This window comes from Hyla sarda, chromosome 2 (genome assembly GCF_029499605.1).
Source record: "Hyla sarda isolate aHylSar1 chromosome 2, aHylSar1.hap1, whole genome shotgun sequence".
Lineage (NCBI taxonomy): Eukaryota > Metazoa > Chordata > Amphibia > Anura > Hylidae > Hyla > Hyla sarda.
This window is the reverse complement of record NC_079190.1, coordinates 310,463,724-310,486,143: the sequence shown is the minus strand read 5'-3', so window position 1 is coordinate 310,486,143 and position 22,420 is coordinate 310,463,724. Positions and strand designations below refer to the sequence as shown.

At 44.6% G+C, this 22,420-nt stretch overlaps 1 protein-coding gene across 1 annotated transcript in view; it reads left to right on the top strand.

The window, feature by feature from the left end:
- SCUBE3 (signal peptide, CUB domain and EGF like domain containing 3) overlaps positions 1 to 22,420 on the top strand; it is a 1,482,089-nt gene continuing 1,459,669 nt past the window's right edge. The window contains exon 1 of the mRNA XM_056557668.1: positions 1 to 86. The gene's annotated coding sequence lies outside the window, so the exon portion shown is untranslated. The remainder of the gene's footprint in view (positions 87 to 22,420) is intronic.

Genomic DNA, 22,420 nt, shown 5'->3' with positions numbered 1-22,420 from the left:
TGCGAGCAGCGCACCACGCGGGATAACTGGACCCGGAGACCTGTCACTGCAGGCTCAGTAGGAACTCTTATCATCCTTGGCGACATGTGAGTATGAAAATAATAGACGGACTCACATGCCGGGGGTTTGGAATTAGTGCAGTTTGTAAGCCTAGCACCTTGCTATTTCAGGTACACCCGTCCATGTACTGTATAGGGGTGAGCACTCTGGATATGTAGAGTCCATTTATTAATGTGATATTGCCATCAAGCGGATACTAAGGTACTATACATTATATGTGCTTTTTTGCAGATTGGAGCCCACTTACTGATTGTGGATTACATGGCATTGGGTTGCTATAGTATCTTTTCTTGATTCTATGACTGTGCAAGACATATGATCACTTTATAGTAACTGTGTTTGGTATATTGTATATTATTTATTGGTATACCCTTATATGCGAGTTACCATCAGATCCCCTGAAGACGTGCCCCTGTTGCGGATTGTACACAGGTGGACAGAAACGCGTGTTGGGAATTGTGTATAGCTATAGCAGTGGAGTGAATTTGAGGATTTATTTGAGTATTACATATTGACGGTTTACTAACAAGGATGTGGTGTATTGGAAATCTATGACACATGTTTTGATAGCATTTCGCTATGTGAACCTAGCAAATATAAATATATAGCGGGTTCATATCACATCTATGGATGTGAGGCGTGGCTTAATATAGTTAATTTATTGGAAATCACGTTTATTATTTGTTGTGGTGTTTTTTAACGCATTTTAATAAAAAGTTAGTTTTTAGGCACTTCCCCCTTATTTTCCATGGCCACTAATTTCGCCAGAATCTTCGCATCTGAATTTATAAGAGATATAGGACGATAGGATTCCATCCTTGTACAATCCTTCTCCTTCTTCAATATTAAGACTATTTTGGTTTCCAGCATTGAGGGAGGCAGTTCTCCTCCCTTCACGCCGCCCCCAAGAATACACAAAGAACAGGGAGCAGTACTTCTTTATATTCTCAATGTATTGAATAAGGTAGACCATCCAGCCCCGGGGCTGATGTAGTCGAGCATCCCTCTAAAGCTTTTCCTAATTCTTCTACACTAATTTGTTTATTAAGGCTTTCAAGGGTATCCTAATCTCCTCTAAATATGACTCTATCTCGCTGTCACCTGCAAGCTCCTCTGAACTATATAATTTTGGATCATACTGTCGGGCTATCTTCTGTATCTCCTCCTGTGATGTTTCAATATCTCCATTATCATCTCTTAGTGTTAAAATTTCACTTCTTTCCTTTTGAGCCTTGATTAAGTTGGCCAAGAATTTCCCAGGGTGGGCTGGCTCCCTCTACGTCTCTCTTTCCTGAGAAAAAAATGTTTTGCTGTGCTTTCTCCAAACAGTAGTCTGACAATTTCCCCTGCACTAGTTCTAACTCTCTAAAATTATTTTCAGATCTCTCTACCTCATATCTCTCCTCAGCTTCCCTAACACTCTCTCTCAAGTCCTGTTCTACCTTATAGAATTCCTTATTTTTCCTTTGTATCTCCCTGTACAAAATTCCCCTTAATACTGCTTTGAGGGTATCCCACACTACCGGGAAAGGGGCTGAGTTCTTCAGTTCCCAAAATTCCCAGAGTTCTTTTACAATTTCTTCCTTTTCAACTATCAGATTCAACCAATGTGAGTTAAGACTAAAAACTCTCTCCCCTTGATTTCTCCGATAACCAGTACTCTAACTAGTTCCATTACCACTGGAGAGGGGTCCGATATGGTCCTACCTTCATATCTTATAACTTCAATAAACCGCAGCCCCTTATCATTAGAGAGGATATCAATTTGTGATGCAACTTTATGGGAGGCCGAGAAACAAGAAAACACCCTTCTATCAGGATTCATTAAATGCCACGGATCTCTCAAACCCATCTCTACACATAGTTTAAGGAGGGGGATTTCAGACTCTCTCCCAACCCTAGTTGAGGATCTATCCTGGGTGGGACTCAACACACAATTGTGATTTCCTACCAAATATAGAGGAAGATGTTCTTTACCTTTGTAAAAACCAATCAGGTCTAATAGGGGCTGAGAGGAAAATGGTGGAGGGACATAGAAAAAGGCCATCACTCCCTCCCAATCAAAGAATTTTGCATAAACACATACTGTCGGGGGGCGTGGTCTGCCGGCGATGTGAGAGGACGTGTGCGGCGGAGCTCCTGCTTAAATATCCGGACTGTCCTCCTGTAACAGCTCACAAATTCTCCTATTCTCTCACCCACCTGCTCCTGAAGGTCCCCGGCTGCCTCCGGTCCTAACGGGAACGATGCCGGGTGGATGCTCTGGCCGCAACAAGCACAAAAAGCCCTCAGGCCTGTCAACACCTAGTGCCTAAGATGGCGCCGACGCTTCCCCTCGGCTCTCTGATGTGGCGGCGCGCCTGGAGCGCTTCGCCCGAACGCCGGCAGTGCTGAGAAGCGGGACTGATGGCTCCAGGGCTGCTGACTGGGAGGCTGCTTCTGATGCCTCTGAAGATTGCCCTGGGGCCATGGACTCCGGGGGTGCTCCCCGGAACCCTCCTACTTCACGTCCTGGACAGGTCAGTGGGGCCATTATACAAGAAGTGCCTGCTGCTGCCGCTGAAGGGCGTTCTACCTCTACCCCTTCCCCGCTGGCTGAACCCACTATGAGAGATATATTTATGCAGCAGTCCTAGCCCTTGGGGTTGATACAGGGACCATTAAGGAGGAAGTGTCCCTGATAAGGCACGACCTCCACCGCACTAATGAACGAATTACAGCCCTGGAGGACAGAGTGGGGGATGTCGAGGATAAATTCCCTGGGGTGCAAAGAGATCTGGGCTGCGTGGTTCATAATGTGTTCCTTCTTATTGCCAAAACGGATGATCTTGAGAACCATCTCAGGCGGAACAATCTGTGGATCGTTGGTGTCCCTGAGCGAGCTGAAGGCATGGCTGTGGGTGACTTTTTTGAGAACTGGCTTACCACTAAATTTGGGAAAGACACCCTGTCACCTTTATTTGCAGTGGAAAGGGCACACCGCATTCCTTTCCGTGCTCCTCCACCTGGTGCTCCCAATCCTGTTGAAGGTTCTACATTTTAAAGACAGGGACACCATCCTGCGGGCGGCTCGTGATCACCTGGATCTTACCATTGATGGGTCACGTGTATCCATATTTCCGGATTTCTCCATTGAGGTACAGAAGAAGGGGGCTCAATTTATGGACATCAAGCGAAGACTTAGAGCACTGAATGTCGCATATTCTATGTTGTACCCTGCTAAACTGGGTGTCGTGGCTCTGGGCTCTACACATTTGTTTGAAACTCCCCGACAGGCTGTGCAGTGGCTGGACTCTAACGAGGCCCGCATTCGGCGCAATCCTGATGGCGATTGAGATGGCGGTCTTCCATATGAGCTTGGATGCTTTGGGACGCTGCGCTGATGCTTGACCCTGCACACGGGGGGGGGGGGAATTTTTGTTATTTTGTTGGTTGCTGCTTTATCCTTCACAAAATATGGCGACTTGTGGCTTAGCCGAGTGTTCCCCTAGGGGTGCTATCAGTTTCTTAGATATGGCTGTTTCTTAGTTATCCTTTATCGTGAGCAGGTGGCTTGTTCCGCTGTCACCTTCTTGGACTATACAGCTCCTCCCGGTTGATGATTTCTATGGACCCCTGTTGGTTTCCCGTGCTGGAGACAATGTTGGCTGTTTTTTTTCTTTTCATTGTGTTCTTGCTATGTAACCAAGAAATGCTGTTTTGTATGTTTTCATGCTATTAACTTGTGATTTTTTTTTCTTTTTTTGTACTGTGTGCAGCTTCCGTGTGTTATTTTCTCTGTAGGATTCCTACTGTATTGCCCGTTGATGCTGGGGAGACACCGTGAGTTATCCTGCTCTATGTTTGTCTGTCCTGATGGCTAATACTGTTTCTTTCCTTTCCTGGAATGTGCGAGGCCTGGGGGATGCCAATAAGAGGTGCGCGATCTTCCAGTATATGCGGGATTTCCAATCCTTGTTCCGGATTCCGTGCGATTCTTGAACCGCTCTTGGATCTCTAAGGCCTTCCATTCCACCTACTCCACTCATGCTAGGGGTGTGTCTGTCTTAGTACATAGGTCCATTCCCTTTGTTTGTCATTCTTCCCATATTGACCCTGACGGGAGATATGTCTGCATCCACTGCACTATTTTTAGGGAACGACTTGTTCTTGTCGCTATTTACGTCCCGCCCCCATACTCCAGTGTAGTTCTCAAGAAGCTGTTTTCCATCCTCTCGACTCTGCCGCCGGTGCCCGCCTTGCTCCTTGGAGACTTTAATACTGTGCCCTCACCGTGTCTGGACAGGCATGCTGCTGTGCCTGGGGGTGCTCGTCCTGATCGTTCTGCTTTTGTAGATCTCCTGGAGAAGGTGGGCATCTGTGACCTCTGGAGGATGAGGAACCCTAATGCTCGTCACTACATAGTTAGTACGGTCGAAAAAAGACATATGTCCATCAAGTTCAACCAGGGAATTAAGGGGTAGGGGTGTGGCGCGATATTGAGGAAGGGACGGGATTTTATATTTCTTCATAAGCATTAATGTTATTTTGTTCCAGGAATGTATCTAACCCTGTTTTAAAGCTGTTAATTGTTCCTGCTGTGACCAGTTCCTGAGGTAGACCGTTCCATAAATTCACAGTCCTCACGGTAAAGAAGGCGTGTCGCCCCTTGAGACTAAACTTTTTCTTCTCCAGACTCCTGCTATACAAGCTCACATAGAACCTTATCCCATATTGACCTGGCCTTAGGTACTTACTCGATGCTGCCTCTGTTGCGGGAGGCAGAATACCTCCCCCGGAGCATATCTGACCACTCCCCCCTGCATGTACGTCTTTCCTGGGGTTCCTCTCTTCGATCCTTGAACACCCTGTGGCGCCTGCATCCCTTCTGGTTACGGTTGGTGGAAGGGGGGGGGGGGGGGGCGACATGGACTCGGCTATTGAGGAATTCTTCCTCTTTAACTCGGGGTCTTCCTCTGTGGCCATCACGTGGGAGGCTCTGAAAGCATATGTTCGGAGTCTTTACATACAGAGAATTAGTAGGCATAAATCTAAGTCTAGGGAACTGAGGGTAGCACGCCAACGAGGGGTGTCAGAGACAGAAGCCATGTATGTGACGGACCCCTCTGTTGCGAATGAGACACTGGAAGGAGGCGCAATCTTTGTTGAGAGACCACCTCCTCCAGGTTTTTCCTTGAAGGCAAAAGTTCTGGCCACCTGTTAGCTACTATTGTTCGAGCGCAGTCGGGTTCTCCGTACATTGCTGAATTAGTGAATTCTGCTGGGGATATCTTCCGGGAGGACCTGGCTATAGTGGGCTGCTTTTATGTCTTCTATAGACGCTTGTATACTAGTACGACTTTCTCTGTCTCCTCTTCTGACCTGGACGCTTACCTAGCCAGTATACCTTTACCTACACTTACCCCTGACCAACAACAGTTCTTGGACAGCCCCCTTTCAGTGGAGGACCTGGACTTGGCCCTGCAGTCCCTAGCCATCGACAAGCCCCGGTATAGACGGATTGCCAGGTGAATTTTACAAACCTAGTGAGGTGCTGCTGCTCCCTCGATTGTTGACGGGGTTCGAGGCTGCTTTGGAGATGGGCGAGCTACCCCCCTCTATGAGGGAGGCACTTATTGTCGTCCTCCCCAAACCAGGAAAGGACCTGAGACTCCCCGACTCTTACCGCTTGATATCTCTGTTAATGTCTGACGTGAAATTACTGGCTAGGGCCCTAGCTAATACTGTCTAAAGTGGTGTCGGACTTAATTCATAGAGGCCAGTCGGGCTTTATGCCTGATAGGTCTACCTCCCATAACCTACGACGTCTACACCTCAACTTGCAGGCCCGTGACGAGGGAGGGGGGAGTTGGGCTGCTGTTATCTCAGTCGACGCTGCGAAAGCATTCGACAGTGTCGAGTGGGATTTCCTATGGGCCGTGACGAAGCGGATGGGTTTTGGATAGTCTTTTTTGAGCTGGGTACGACTTCTGTATTCAGGTCCGAGGGCGAGGATTAGAGCAAATGGGGGCCTATCCGATAGTTTTGCTCTGGGACGAGGCAGGGATGCCCTTTATCTCCTTTACTCTTCGCCATAGCGATTGAGCCTCTAGCGTCTCTGCTTCGTTCCTCACCGGACTTTAGGGGGTTCCCGTGTGTGACAGGGAAGAGGAGCGGGTCTCGCTCTACGCTGATGACCTTTTATTGTATACTAGTGATTTGGATTCCTCTATTAACCCGATTATGTTGATAATTACCACCTTCGGAGGATACTCTGGCCTCACGATAAATTGGGATAAGTCGGTAGTTATGTTTTTGTCTCCTTCCTTACAAGATTCACCGTTGCCCTCTGTCCCTCTACAGGTTGTCAGCAGGTTTAAATACTTGGGAATTATTTCCTCCAGAATCAAAGACTACATTAGCGATAATTTGCTTCCCCTGTTGGCCAAGTTCCAGAGGAAGGTGGACGCATGGTCCCGCTTGCCCATCTCGGTTGTTGGTCGCTGCAACTTGATTAAAATGATTCTATTGCCCCAACTCCTCTATATACTGCAAAATTCTCCCGTCTGGATACCAGTCCTGTATTTCAAGCGGATCAACAGTCTCTTCCGCTCGTTTATATGGAAGGGAGGATGTGCCCGGATCCGTCTGGACACGCTCCTATGCAGTAAGCTGGACGGCGGTCTGGCTGTTCCGAATCCGTATATTTACTTTCTAGCTTCCCAGATGCAACACTTTAAGGGTTGGGGGTTGGTGGATGGAGGGGGGATCTCCGGAACACTGGTGGCATGGATCTCTGGACAATCCCCTCCGCTGAGTGCTCTTGAGTTAGGCCCTCGTGCTGGTCTTACCTGCTCCCTTCCCACGCTCTCCCTGATGGTTCGGGTGTGGGATACTGTTAAGTTCCTTCTTCAGGTGTCAGGATTTACTCCCTTTACTCCTCTGTGGCGAAATCCCCAGCTCCCGGAGACTTTTTGTCTTGAGGGGTTCTCTCCGTGGTTGGCTGCAGGCATACGTACCTTGTCTGATGGTGGTGTTCTTCACTTTTTGGATCTGCAGACGAAATTTGACCTCCCTCATAGGTCCTTTTTATCAATACCTTCAGCTACGACATGCCTTGGATAGACAGTGTGCAGTGACGCCTCTCACTGTCTCTACCCATAGTCTCCTTCAAGATATAGGTGGGTGGTCAGCGGGGGGCCATTTCGTTGTCTTATCGTACCTTGTTAGATAAACACTTGGCAGTGTTCCCCATTGCAGCGAGGGACAAGTGGGTGGCGGAGGTGGGACCCCTTACTGACGATCAGTGGAAGGACATTCTGGAGACTGTGCCTCTGCTTTCGCTTAGTGAACCTAACCGTTTGTCTCAATTGTATCTTATCCATAGGGTGTATCGTACGCCGGCATTTTTGTATAAGATAGGATGGCGCCCCGACTCTACATGCCCCAGATGTTCAATGGACGATGCTGACTTACTTCACATGTTTTGGGGTTGTAGGGAATTGGGGGAGTTCTGGCGTGAGATTGTGGCCCTGATTCAAAGGGTATTTTCCATTACTATCCCACTGACTCCTGTGTCGTGTGTGCTGGGTTATTTGGATGGCAATCAGGAGGACGGCAGTGCTGTCCTTGGCGTCCAACGCATTCTATACCAGGCGCATAAGGTCATTGCTTCGCACTGGACCCATGCGGCTCCACCCATGATACAGAAATTTATAATTAGGATGAATGCCATTATCAGGTTGGAGCAAGGGGTGTACTTGAAACTTAATGCACTGACTAAATTTGAGCGGATCTGGGGGCAATGGCTTGATACACCGGGCTTACCCGCAGCCATTCTTCTACAATTGTGCAGGGGTCCAATGCATGCCTTCTTTACTGCTGGCTCTACTTATTCATATCACTACTTGTGGGATGGGACAGAGTTTCTGTGTATTTTGATGTTTCACTCTTGTACCACTCCTCTGTCCCCGTTTGATGCTATGTCTCTCCTACCTTCTTTTTATGTTTCCCCTCTCCTATGACTATGGTTTCCTTCTTGCTCCTTCTTCAGCCGGACCTTTCTGCTCCCTCCCACCCCCCCCCTTTTTTTTTTTTTTCCTTTGTGTCTCTCTCCCTTTCCTTTTGATGACTAGGTGTCTCCCCAGGATATCTTAATTCTGTATAACCTTTGGTATATTTTGTAGAGAGAACTTTTACTTTCTCTGATTTACTCATACACATGTCGCTGCACACAAATGTTTGTTGCGGTTTACAGTTTATTAGTGTAAAGGAAGAACCTCTTATTTTATTCTATGATACCTCACCACTGCGGATATGTGGTTACGGGAATGTATATTGTTCAGCTCCTGTGATCAACAACCTCTGGTTTCCTGATGGTTTACGGTTTGACGCTCTGGAGCAGGCTTGCTTGCTCGAGGTATCTCTAATATCCCTTATTTCTTCTCCTTTTGTTGCTTGTATTGCATGTTTTTTTTTTTTTTTTTTTACCTGTGAAGCAGGATAAAAAGTGTTTAATAAAAATGATCGGATAAAAAAAAAATAATAAACACGTACTGTCCTCCTTGATCTACTTTTTTAGAGAAGATCGTGGCTGGGATTGCCCTATGAATATAAACAGAGACTCCAGCTGAATAGCTGGAAGACGAGGAATGGAATTCCAATTGGGACCATCGTCTGGAAATTTTACCCTCAGATTCCTTAGTAACGTGGGATTCAGCCAGACAAATAATGGCTGGTAAATAATTCCACTTGCCACTCTGTTTCGTCGCTCCACCATTCCTCTCACGTTCTAGAATAATACCCTTAATTTATCACACCTAGACATATAGTTTTAAATAAAAGGGAGAGAAAAAAAAGGTTACTTTATAGAAATCCTAGGGCCAGGGTTGCAGTAAATGGATCTCTCTCATCTTAACTGAGCATTGGTCAAGGCACTAGGCAGGGGTGTCCGCTTTCTCCTCTGTTGTTTGTCCTTTTCTTAGAGATGTTGGCGATGAAGTTAAAAAAAAAGCGGAGGCTTTGAGGGGATTCGGGATTAAAGGAGCTGAAGAGAAATTCCTTATGTGCGCTGACGATATTCTTTTGTTCCTTGAAAATGCGTATATGGGAGTCCCAGAAGCAATTAAAGTGGTTGAGGATTTCGGGAAGGTATCTGGCCTTAAAATTAATTGGTCTAAATCATCCCTTATGCCATTAGTTCCAGGAAATGTTAAGGAAGTATTGGGGTAAAGATCTTGAAGGAGGACGAGAGCATGGACTATTTGGGAATCAAACTAGCAACGACAAAAAATTTCTTTAATCAGCTTAACTGATGCCTTACTGAATAAGCCAGCCCCTAGTTGGATACCTGGGAAATGGTTTTGGTGTTTAGAAGCCCTTTTGGGCAGACTCATTTGGGGGAGAGGTAGCGTTCGGATGAAATATAACAGGTGGGTTCACCTGGAAGGGGAAGGAGGAGGGGGGCTACCTGAGTTTAGGTTGTATTTCTTAGCAAAGAACCTTCAGAACATTAGACGGGGGTGGAGTGAAACACTATGGGGGGGAATTATTTGAGTCTTATAGAGGGCACTATGAGAGTTTTTATTTTGTTGAAGCGGGTCTTCCGGTAAAGAAGGATTTGGAGCACATTTCACTATTAGAATTATTTAGGAAAACCTGGCAAGAGGTAAAAAAAAGATGTAATGTAGAAGGAAGTATAAGGAACATGAGATTGTGGGATAATAATCACTTTTAACAATTTAAGAGTAGGGAGTGATTTTTTGGAAAGGTAAAGGGATTAAATATGTGGCACAGCTATTTCAAAACGGTGAGATAAAGGGAGTGAGTATGGATTGAGAAAGGAACACAAACTTTGGTATATTCAATTAAGTGAAGCATATAGATGCACGGAAAGGAAGGACATTTTTTATTATGTACACATATGGTGGTAGAATATATGGACTTGGAAGGAGGAGGGAAGTTAAGACAATTTTATATAGGTTACTTCTCAGTACTATCCCCATAAATTTTCAGGAATAGAAAAGGAGGAGGTGGGAAGAGTTATGTGGCCCGATCTCTGGGGAAATATGGGAAGGCATATTGAGGAATGTTAATAATGTTCTATAAATAAAAAATATATAATTATGCAATTAAGAATAATATACCAATACCAACTCTACTACTAACCGTTACAGTTAAAAAAAAGATAGGTTGTTGGAAGAACGCGGCCTGCCCTAAATGAAGCAGAAGGGATGCGGACTTAATTCACTTGTTATGGGAATGTCCAAAGGTAAAAGAATTCTGGACTATGGTGTTTCTGAAGACCGGTAAAAAACTGAATTTAGAAAAAGATTGGTCGGTGATGGAAGTAATTCGTGGAGACCTCAGTCAGATTAAGAAAGGTAGAGAATTATTAACCTGTATATTAATGCTAGCTAAGGTGGTAGTTTTGAGGGGATTATTTGGGAGTAGGGGCCCCAATGCAATCGAATGGGAAAGGCTAGTTCAAAAAATTCAGAAATTTGAAGAGTGGAGAGCTGGTAGGTTTAAGAAAAGATTAAACAATTTCAGATTAGTTTGGGCAGAGTGGGAATAGTGACATTCGTCAGGTATTCTTTTCTATTTTTTTCCCCCTCTTTCTGGCAGGGGTGGGGTACGAGAGGGGATCATGGGAATGTATTGTTGGAGAATTATGTACGTGTATTTATTGCTATATTGATGAATTTTGAAATTTTTATAATAAAAAAGATATTAAAAGAAAAAAAAATATGAAGGTGTTAGTTTAACATACGGTTGTAGAAAATTACAGTGTGGAAAAAGTATTAAGTCAGCTGCCAATTGTACAAGTTCTCCCACTTAAAAAGATGAGGGAGGCTTGTAATTTTCATCATAGGCATACATTAACTATAAGAGGCATAATGAGAAAAAAAAAATCCATAAAATCACTGTCTGATTTTTAAAGAATTTGTTTGCAAATGATGGTGGAAAATAAGTATTTGGTCAATAACTAACAAAAGTGCATCTCAATACTTTGTTATATACCCTTTGTTGGCATTAACAGAGAACAAATTTTTTCTGGAAGTCTTTACAAGGTTTTTTTTTTTTTTTTTTTTTTTTTTTTTTTACTGTAAATTTTTATTAAGGTTTTTCAGTGCAGGAATAAAATAATGCAAAATAAATTCTAATACAAACATGAGTCAGAAATAGGCACCAGGAGAATGTGAGGCAGTGAATAGAACGATTGAGCAAGTAGGTTCACAGGTACCTCTCATGCAATACTCAGTTGTCAAACTGTGCTTGTATTTTAATCTCCTGGGAAGGCCCCAGGGAGGCCCTTCTTCATGCCCCTACAAACAGAAAATAACAACTCTTTACAAGACATAACAAACAGACAAAAACAGGACCTCACAAGTAAGATGAGGAAAGTAGGGAAAGAGGGAGGAGAAGGACTAGGAAGGGGAGGACAGCCTCAGAAAGAAAGAGTAAGAGAATTAAGGAGGTTGCCTATCCTAGAACCTAACCCAGGGCTCCCAGACAGACAGGAAGAGAGGTAAGGAATTATTAAGTGAGGAAGTAAGGGATTCAAGAGAACGTATCTCCCTGATTCTTGCTACGAGATCCATCTCAGATGGAGGAAAGGGTTGCTTCCAGCATTTTGCGATAAGAGTTTTAGCTGCTAGGACCATGTGCATGAACAACTTGAAAGGTCGTTTGGGTAAGGTCCTACAGGGGAGGTACAATAAGTAGACCCGGGGCCACCAGCCTTTTCACCATCTCCCAATAAGTAACAATCATAGGGCAGGACCAGTATATGTGAAAGACCATGCCCAGCCCCACACCACAACGCCAACATTGAGGGGGAATACTTGGGTACAATTTATTGAGCAATGCAGGGGTATGGTACTAGTCCATTAACATCTTAAATTGCGTTTCTTTATAGGCTGGACAGAGGCCCATTACAAAATAATCAGTCATTGGGGCAGGGTGATAGTGGTGGTCAAATCCTCCTCCCAACGACTCATGTAGCGATGAGATGGAGCACTCCCATCAAGGGGAGCATTAATAATAGAGTAAATGTCTGAGTGAAGACCCTTTGTCTGTGGCCCAGAATGACACAATTGCTCGAAGCCCAAGGGAGCCCTTTACTATCACACACCATCCCTGGAGGTCAGTATAGGAGGAAATGACCTGGATGGGGCAAGACCGGGAGATCAAGATTGCTACTCTGGCCGTCTTCCTGCCTGAAGTGGACAAAAAAGCAAGCGGGTAAAAATAGTGTAGAAATTGGAAAAAGCCAGAGTGGTCAAAGTGTGTTTCCTGAAGAAAAACTATATCAGCCCTCTGTGAGACCAACTCCCGTGGCAAGAGGTGCCGCTTAGGGGGAGAGTGGTGGCCCTCAATGTTCAGGGAAACACACTTAGCCATGGTCAAGAACAAGGGGAGAGGAGGAAGCTGAAAGAGAAAATGCCCTCACCCAGGTATGAGGTAAGGATTCCCACAGCCATGAGCACAATCGAGGATGTAGGAGTCAAGGGGAAACGTAACCGCCTCTGGAAGCCTAGAAGAGAAGAGGGGAAAAGAGGGAGGGGGAGCAAGACACAGAAGGAAAGGGAGAGACAAGACAGACAACAAAAGACAAGACAATAAAAAGAGACCAAAGAAAAAGAACAAAAAAACTACGAAACAAGGAATAAACCATTGACCACTGGGTCAAAGATGAGGCACAAAACAGCAGCAAAATCAAGGTGCATAGTAACCTCCAAAGTACCATTTAGTTTGGGAAGGCCTCGGTGGGTAGATGAGAGAACATCGTTGAGAAAAGACGGAACCAGCCCAGAAAGGCTCACGCAACGAGGCCATGCCAAAAGCAGCAGGTGTAGATGACCGCCAAAAAGAACACAGGATACAGTAACTACAACAGCTCAATAAGTGCAAAACAGTAACAACAAACAATGTATCCCAGGGGTGAATCAAAGAAAAGCAAAGTCCCACAGGCACAAAGGGAGCACTAGTTAGCATCCAGGCTGCATCTCAAGTAGGTGTGGGGGGGGGGGCTGCTTTCCTGTTTACTCCAGACCGCCAATTGCGGACCGCTCGCCACACAAGGAGGGAAAGGTGGGGGTGGAGGCAGAAAGACGGGATATCAGAGTGGGAACGCAAAACAGCAGTTGGAGGTTGGAGTAGAAGCCGCATCCTGAGGGTGCTCCACAAGAGGTCTTGATACAGCTGAATAGCAGCACCGTCAAAGACGAAATTGGCCATGATAGCTTCCTTAAGTTGAAAGTCATTCACACAACAGATGACTTCTCTAGAGGGGCCATTAGATGGCTTGGAGCGAAGGGCTTGGTGCGCTCTCTCCAGTCTGATCCTCTGGGACAGGGGTTGGCCCAGGAGAAGGTTAAAAATTGCTTCCAAATTAGCATGCACGTCTTCATTCCAGATGGCTTCGGGGAGACCCGCACTTGGATATTGTTCCTGCACCCCCTATTATCCAAATCCTCCATGTGGTTATGCTTATCGCAGAGGAACTCTGATTGTGAGGCAACAGTGGACTGGAGCTGAGCGATATACGCCCTGGTAGAATCGTGGGCCTCTTCCAAACGCTCAACTCTGTCGGAAACATGCAAGTCTTGGCGAAGAGAGGAAATTTCAGCACAGCAGGCTTCTTTGACTTCAGACATTAAAGAGTGAAAGTCCTCCTAAGTAGAAATTTGTGATAAGAGCTGACACAGGTCAAAGGCCGTTGGTGTGGGAGCGGGGATTCCTGAGCACTCAAGCTCCATGTGAGGTACACTGTCCCAAGATGATGACCCCCCCTACCTTCCGGGGGGGGGGGGGGGGTCCCAGACACCAATGCAGGCACCATAGAGGCCCTTGAGGGCACCGAGCCGGGAGTACCCACTCTGCAGGCAGCCTCGTCTATGGCGCGCAGGTCTGACAAGAAGCCTCCATGAACAAGGAGGAGAGGAGCTTCAGGGGTTAACCGCCGGCAGTGTCACAGCTGCAGGGATCACCCGGTGAGCCGCGGGAGTCCCACAACGTGAGCGCAGTCCGGAGACGGGTCCAGCAATGACGGGCAGGCTGGCGGAGGCTGGAGTCGTCTCTGGATGCCACACTGTAACGGGGACAGGTTTGGTTAGCAGGGGACTCCTGAAGGACCTGTGGAAGGTTTTCCTCCTAGAGCTGCTGGCGGTCAGTGCTGAATTAGGCTGGCAGAGGGCCTTGTGGTACCAGAGCTCTAACACTGAGCAGCCATCTTCCACGGTGCCTCACCATGCCCCCTTCACAAGGTTTTCACAACCTGTTGCTGGTATTTTGGCCCAGTCCTCTATGCAGATCTCCTCTAGAGCAGTGATATTTTGTGGCTGTCGCTGGGCAACACAGACTTTCAACTTCCTCCAAAGGTTTTCCATGGGGTTGAGATCTGGAGACTGGTTAGGCCACTGCAGGACCTTGAAATGCTTCCTACGAAGCCACTCCTTCGTTGCCCGGGCGGTGTGTTTGCGAGCATTGTCATGCTGAAAGACACAGCCACGTTTCATCTTCATTTCCCTTACTGATGGAAGGAGGTTTTCACTCAAAATCCCACGATACATGGCCCCATTCATTCTTTCCTTTACACGGATCAGTCATCCTGGTCCCTTGACAGAAAAACAGCCCCAAAGCATGAGGTTTCCACCCCCCATGCTTCACAGTAGGTACAACCAGTTGAGTTTTTACCAAAAAGTTCTACTTTGGTTTCATCTGACCATGTGATATTTTCCCAATCCTCTTTTGGCACTGCATGATTTAAGTCCCTGGCGGCGTAGTGTATTACTGATGGTAGCCTTTGTTCCTTTGGTCCCAGCTCTCTGCAGGTCATTCACTAGGCCCCCCACCCCCCCCCCCACCCCGGGGGAATCTGGGATTTTAGTTCACTGTTCTGGAGATCATTTTGACACCACAGGGAAAACCTTCTGCGGGTCCTTCAGGAGACCCCTCTACCCAAACCCATCCCCGGTACCGTGCGTCATCCAGAGACTCCTCCGGCCAGCCTGCCCGCCATTGCTGGACCCGCCTACGGACTGCGCTCCTGTTCTGGGACTCCCGCGGCTCACCGGGTGATCCCTGCAGCTGTGACACCGCCAGCACACCCTTTGTTAACCCCTGAAGCTCCTCCTCGTTCCCGGAGTCCTGGCGGCTTCTTGTCAGACCTGCGCGCCGTAGACGAGGCTGCCTGCTCAAAACTCAATAATTGCTCCCACAGCTGATTTCTTCACACCCAGCTGCTTGCCTATTGCAGATTCAGTCTTCCCAGTCTGGTGCAGGTCTACAATGTTGTTTCTGGTGTCCTTCGACAGCTCTTAGTCTTGGCCATAGTGGAGGTTGTGGACAGGTGCCTTTTTATACTGATAAGTTCAAACAGGTGCCATTAATACAGGTAACGAGTGGAGGACAGAGGAGACTCAAAGAAGAAGTTACAGGTCTGTGAGAGCCAGAAATCTTGCTTGTTTGTAGGTGACCAAATACTTATTTTACCAAGGAATTTACCTATTAATTCATTAGAAATCCTACAATGTGATTTCCCGTACTCTTTCCTCCCATTCTGTCTCTCATAGTTGAGGTATACCTATGATGAAAATTACAGGCCTCTCTAATCTTTAAGTGGAAGAACTTGCACAATTGGTGGCTGATTAAAAACTTTTTTCCCCACTTTATATGCGGAGAAGTGGACAGTTTTACCATTATATACCATATGAACTATTAATATAACGGTGACTGAAATGCGCAACTTCTATTGATTGAACCTACAAATTGGGGTATACATTTATTTACTAAAAATAACAAGCAAAATAACTTTATGGATTACAAGTCCCATATTAACTTTTGGAGATAATTGATGGTGAATTTTAAAGCACAAGGACTAAAAGTCACATAATGCCCATATAGGGGGAGATTTATCAAAACCTGTCCAGAGGAAAAGTTGCCCAGTTACCCATAGCAACCAATCAGATTGCTTCTTTAATTTTTAACAAGGCCTCTGCAAAATGAAAGAAGCGATCTGATTGGTTGCTATGGGCAACTGGGTAACTTTTCCTTTGCACAGGTTTTGATAAATCTCCCCCATAGTGATTTTAAGATGATTTTTTTTTACATTTAACCACTTAGGGACCAAGGGTGTACCTGTGCACCCCTGGGAATGCCGATCCCCGGCGCTAGCGACCAGGAAATTGCAGAGCAGGTGTGTGGGGGGTTGAAAGTTCATTTCCCCCCCCCCCCCCCCCCCCCGCTCTGCCTGCCCCTAGAAGTCTGGACAGAGCCGGGGAAGATGGCGGCGCCGGCTGCGGAGGCCTTTGGTGCGTGCGTGTGTGTGTGTGTGTGTGTGTGTGGGGGGGGGGGGGGGGTGACCAGTGGCCGATACCTAGAGGACACGCGGGGACCGACGGCAGAAAGGAGGCGCTGCAGAGGCAGCAGTGAAGATCGCTGTAAAGTGATATTCACTGCTGATTCTAGGAGTTTTTAAAACTACAACTCCCAGAATGCCATGCTGGGAGTTGTAGTTTTGCAACATCAGGAGGGCCACAGTTTGGAGACCACTGTGCAGCAACTCTCAGCATGCCCAGACAGTCCAAGCATGCTGGTAGTTGTAGTTCTGTAACATCTGGCCCTTCAGATGTTGCAGAACTACAACTCCCAGCATGCCTGGACAGTCTCAGCATGCTGGGAGTTATAGTTTTGCAACATCTGGAAGGACACAGTTGGGAGACCACTATACAGTGGTGTACAAACTGTAGCCCTTCAGATGTTGCAAAACTTCAACTCCAACCATGCCGAAACTGTCCAGGCATGCTGAGAGTTGTAGTTCGGCAACATCTGGCCCTTCAGATGTTGCCAAACTACAACTCTCAGCATGCCTGGGCAGTCTGGGCATGCTTAGAATTGAAATTTTGGGGGGCTACAGTTTGGACACCACTACACAGGGGTCTCCAAACTGTTCTCCTCCAGTTGTTGCATAACTACAACTTCCAACATGTCTGGGCATGCTGGGAGTTGTAGTTTTGCAACAACTGGAGGCACACTTTTTGGGAAACATTGTCTGTGTCCTAACTCAGTGTTTCCCAACCTGGGTGCCTCCAGCTGTTGCAAAACGATAACTCCCAGCATGCATTGATAGACCATGCATGCTGGGAGTTGTAGTATTGCAACAGCTGGAGACACACGGGTTGGGAAACACTGAATTGAGTAACAAACTGTGTTTTGCAACCAGTGTGCCTCCAGCTGTTGCAGAAATACATGTCCCAGCATGCCCTTCCCCTGTCACTGCATGCTGACAGTTGTAGTTTTGCAATAGCTGGAGGTTTGCCACCCCCCATGTGAATGTACAGGGCAGGGTACAGTCATATGGGCGGGGGTTTACAGCGAGTTTCTAATTGCAAGTTTGGGATGCAGCAATTTTTCCGCTGTGAACCCCCGCCCATGTGAATGTACCCAAAAGTATCTACACTAAACTACACAAAATAAAGGGTGAAATACTACATATACACACTCTCACACAGTCCCCCCCCCCCCCCCCCCCCCCCAAATAAAAATGAAAAATATCTGGTACGGCACTGTTTACAAAACAACAACTCCCAGTATTGCCGGACAGCCATTGACTGTCATGGCATGCTGTGAGTTTTGCAACAGCTGGAGGCACCCTGTTTGGGAATCACTGGCATAGAATACCCCTATGTCCACCCATATGCAAATCCCTAATTTAGGCCTCAAATACGCAATGCGCTCTCTCACTTTGGAGCCCTGTCGTATTTCAAGGCAACAGTTTAGGACCACATATATGGCATTTGCGTACTCGGGAGAAATTGCCTAACAAATTTTGTGGGGCTTTTTCTCCTTTTTACCCCTTATGAAAAGGTAAAGTTGGGGTCTACTCGAGCATGCTATTGTAATTTTTTTTTATTTTTTACACTAAATTGCTGGTGTTGCTCCATACTTTTCATTTTCACAAGAGGTAAAAGGAAAAAAAGACTCCCAAAATTTGTAACACAATTTCTGCTGAGTACAGAAATACCCCATATGTGGATGTTAAATGCTCTGCAGGTGAAAAACAAGGCTCAGGAGTGAGAGTGCCATGTACATTTGAGGTGATTTGCACAGGGGTGGCTGATCGTTGAAGAATTTTCTTTAAAGTTGGACATGAAAATGAAAATTTTTTATTTTTTTTACTAAAATGCTGGTGCTATCCCAAATTTTTCATTTTCACAAGGGGTAATAGGGGAAAAAAAGCCCCCCATAATTTGTAACACCATTTCTTTTGAGTAAGGAAATACCCCATATGTTGATGTAAAGTGCACTACAGGGCTCAGAAGAGAAGGAGCGCCATTGGGCTTTTGGAGAGAGAATTTGGCTGGAAATAATTTTACAAAGCCCCCATGGTGCCAGAACGGTGGAACCCCCACATGTGACACCATTTTGGAAACTACACCCCATACAGAATGTAATAAGGTGTGCAGTGAGCATTTACACCCCACATGTGACTGACAGATTTTTGGAACAGTGGTTCGTGAAACTGAAAAATTTTATGTGTCATTTGCACAGCCCAATGTTTTAAAAGTATTTCACACGCCAGTGGGGTGTAAATTCTCACTGCACCCTTTATTACATCCCGTGAGGGGTATAGTTTCCAAAATGGGGTCACATGTGGGGGATCCACTGTTCTGGTAGCATGGGGCTTTGTAAACGCACATGGCCCCCGACTTCCATTCCAAACAAATTCTCTCTCCAAAAGCTCAATGGTGCTCCTTCTCTTCTGAGCATTGTAGTTCGCCCGCAGAGCACTTTACATAGAAACATGGAGTATTTACATACTCAGAAGAAATGGGGTTACAAATTTTGGGGGGCATTTTCTCCTATTACCCCTTGTAAAAATGTAAACTTTGATGGAAAACCAGCATTTTAGAAAATAAATAATTAAATTTTACACATCCAAGTTTAACAAAGTCGTCAAACACCTGTGGGATGTTAAGGCTCACTGTACCCCTTGTTACGTGCCTTCCAAAATTGTATGCCATGTGTTTTTTTTTCTCCTGTTATGACACCACAGGGGCTTCCTAAATGTGACGTGCCCCCCCAAAAACCATTTCAGCAAAATTTGCTTTCAAAAAGCCAAATGTGGCTCCTTCTATTCAGAGCTTTGTAGTACGCCAGCAGAGCACTTGACGTCCACATATGGGGTATTTCCATACTCAGAGGAAATGAGGTTACAAATTTTGGGGGGCATTTTCTCCTATTACCTCTTGTAAAAATTGTAAATTTGGGGAACAAAATGCATTTTAGTGAAAAAAAATTCATTTACATATCCGACTTTACCGAAAAGTCATCAAACACCTGTAGTTTTTTTTTTTTAAGGCTCACTGTACCCCTTGTTACATGCCTTGAGGGGTGTAGTTTCCAAAATAGTATGCCATGTGGTATTTTTTTATTGCTGTTCCTAAATGCGACATGCCCCCTAAAAAACATTTCGGCAAAATTCACTCTCCAAAATCTGTCACTCCTTCGCTTCTGAGCCCTTTAATACACACACCCACAGAGCACTTTATGTACACGTATTAGGTATTTCCTTACTTGAGAGAAATTGGGTTACACATTTTGGGGAGCATTTTCTCCTTTTTTACCCCTTGTAAAAGTTCAAAAACTCAGTCTACAAGAACGTTAGTGTAAAAAATGGAGATTTTGACTTTTCTCCTTCACTTTGCTGCTATTCCTGTGAAACACCTAAGGGGTTAACAAACATTGTGAATATCATTTTGTATACTTTGAGGGGTAAAGTTTTTCCAATGGGGTCATTTATTCGGTTTGTCTAATTTAAATGCCATTAAAATCCACTTCAAAACTGAACTGGTCCCTGAAAAATTCAGATTTAGAAAATTTTGTGATAAATTGGAAAATTACTGCTCAACTTTGAAGCCCTCTGATGTCTTCCAAAAGTAAAAACATGTCAACTTTATGATGCAAACATAAAGTAGACATATTGTATATGTGAAGCAATATATAATTGATTTGATATGTCTATTTTCCTCACAAGCAGAGAGCTTCAAAGTTAGAAAAATGCAAAGTTTTCAAATTTTTCATGAAAGTTGGGAATTTTTCACCAAGCAATGATGCAAGTATCGACAAAAATTTACCACTATGATAAAGTAGAATATGTCACGAAAAAAGTCTCGGAATCAAATTCATAAGTAAAAGCATTCCAGAGTTATTAATTCTTAACCCCTTAATGACATGCCAATTTTCACCTTAAGGACCAGAGTGTTTTTTATCTGACCACTGTCACTTTAAGCATTAATAACTCTGGGATGCTTTTACTTTTCATTCTTATTCCGAGAGTTTTTTCGTGACATATTCTACTTTATGTTATTGGTAAATTTTCGTCGATACTTGCATAATTTCTTTGTAAAAAATTCAAAAATTTGATGACAAAAAATTGCAAATTTTGCATTTTTCTAAGTTTGAAGCTCTCTGCTTGTAAGGAAAATAGATATTCCAAATAAATTAATTCACATATACAATATGTCTTCTTTATGTTTGCATCATAAAGTTGACATGTTTTAACTTTCGGTAGACATCAGAGGGCTTCAAATTTCAGCAGCAATTTTCCAATTTTTCACAAACTTTTCAAAATCGGAAATTTTCAGGGACCAGTTCAGTTTTTAAGTGGATTTGAAGGGCCTTCATGTTAGAAATACCCACAAATGAACCCATTATAAAAACTGCACCCCTCAAAGTATTCAAAATGAGATTCAAAAGGTTTGTTAACCCTTTAGATGTTTCACAGGAATAGCAGCAAAGTGAAGGAGAAAATTCAAAATCTAAGTTTTTTTTTTTTACACTCGCATGTTCTTGTAGACCCAGTTTTTGGGGTAAGGAGGAGAGAAATCTTCCTAAAATGTTTACCCCAATTTCTCTCGAGTAAGGAAATACCTCATATGTGTTCATCAGGTGCTCTGTGGATGCACTTCAAGACTCAGAAGGGAAGGAGTGACAATGGGATTTTGGAGAGTGAGTTTTTCTGAAATGGTTTTTGAGGGGGCATGTCACATTTAGGAAGCCTCTATGGTGCCAGAACAGCAAAAAAAAAAAAAACACATGGCATACTATTATGGAAACTACACCCTCAAGGAACGTTACAAGGGGAATAGGGAGCCTTAACACCCAACAGGTGTTTGACGACTTTTCGTTAAATTTAGATGTGTAAATTTTTTTCACAAAAAGGCTTGTTTCCCCCAAAATTTTACATTTTTACAAAGTTTAACCCCTTAACGATATATACGTAAATATACGTCCTGCGCCAATTCCTGCAATATGAAGCGGGATCGCGCCGCGATCCCGCATCATATCGCGTCGGTCCCGCCGCTCATCAACGGCCGGGACCCGCGGCTAATACCACACATCCCTATGGGACCTATAACACTGCAAAAAAAAAGTTAAAAAAAAGTGTTAATAAAGGTCATTTAACCCCTTCCCTAATAAGTTTGAATCACCCCCCTTTTCCCATAAAAAAATAAAATATATCTAAAAATATATAATTAATTAAATTATATCATTAATTAAACTGCACGGTCAATGGCGGACATGCAAAAAATTCCAAAGTCAAAAAAAGCGCATTTTTGGTCAATTTTTATACCATTAAAAAATGAATAAAAAGTGATCAAAAAATACGATCAAAACAAAAATCATACCGATAAAAACTTCAGATCACGGCGCAAAAAATTTGTCCTCATACCGCCCTGTATGTGGAAAAATAAAAAAGTTATAGGGGTCAGAAGAGGACATTTTTAAACGTATAAATTTTCCTGCAGTGCGACAAAATCAAACCTATATAAGTAGGGTATCATTTTAACCGTATGGACCTACAGAATAATAAGGTGTAATGTTTACCGAATTATGCACTGCGTAGAAACGGAAGCCCCCAAAAGTTACAAAATGGCGTTTTTTCTTCGATTTTGTCGCACAATGATTTTTTTTCCCGTTTCACCATGCATTTTTGGGTCACTAATGTCACTGCAAAGTAGAATTGGCGACGCAAAAAATAAGCCATGATATGGATTTTTAGGTGGAAAATTGAAAGGGTTATGATTTTTAAAAGGTAAGGAGGAAAAAACAAAAGTGCAAAAACTGAAAAACCCTGAGTCCTTAACGGGTTAATAGGGGAAAATGCCCCCCAAAATTTGTAACCCCATCTCTTCTTAGTATGGTAATACACCATGTGTGGACATCAAGTACACTGGGAGCGCAATACAATGCTCAGAAGAGGAGGAGTCACATTTGCAAATTTTGCTGAAATGGGGGCCCCCCCCCATTTCAGCAAAATCAGCATGTCACATTTAGGAAGCCCCTATGGTGCCAGAACAAGCAACAAAAAGAA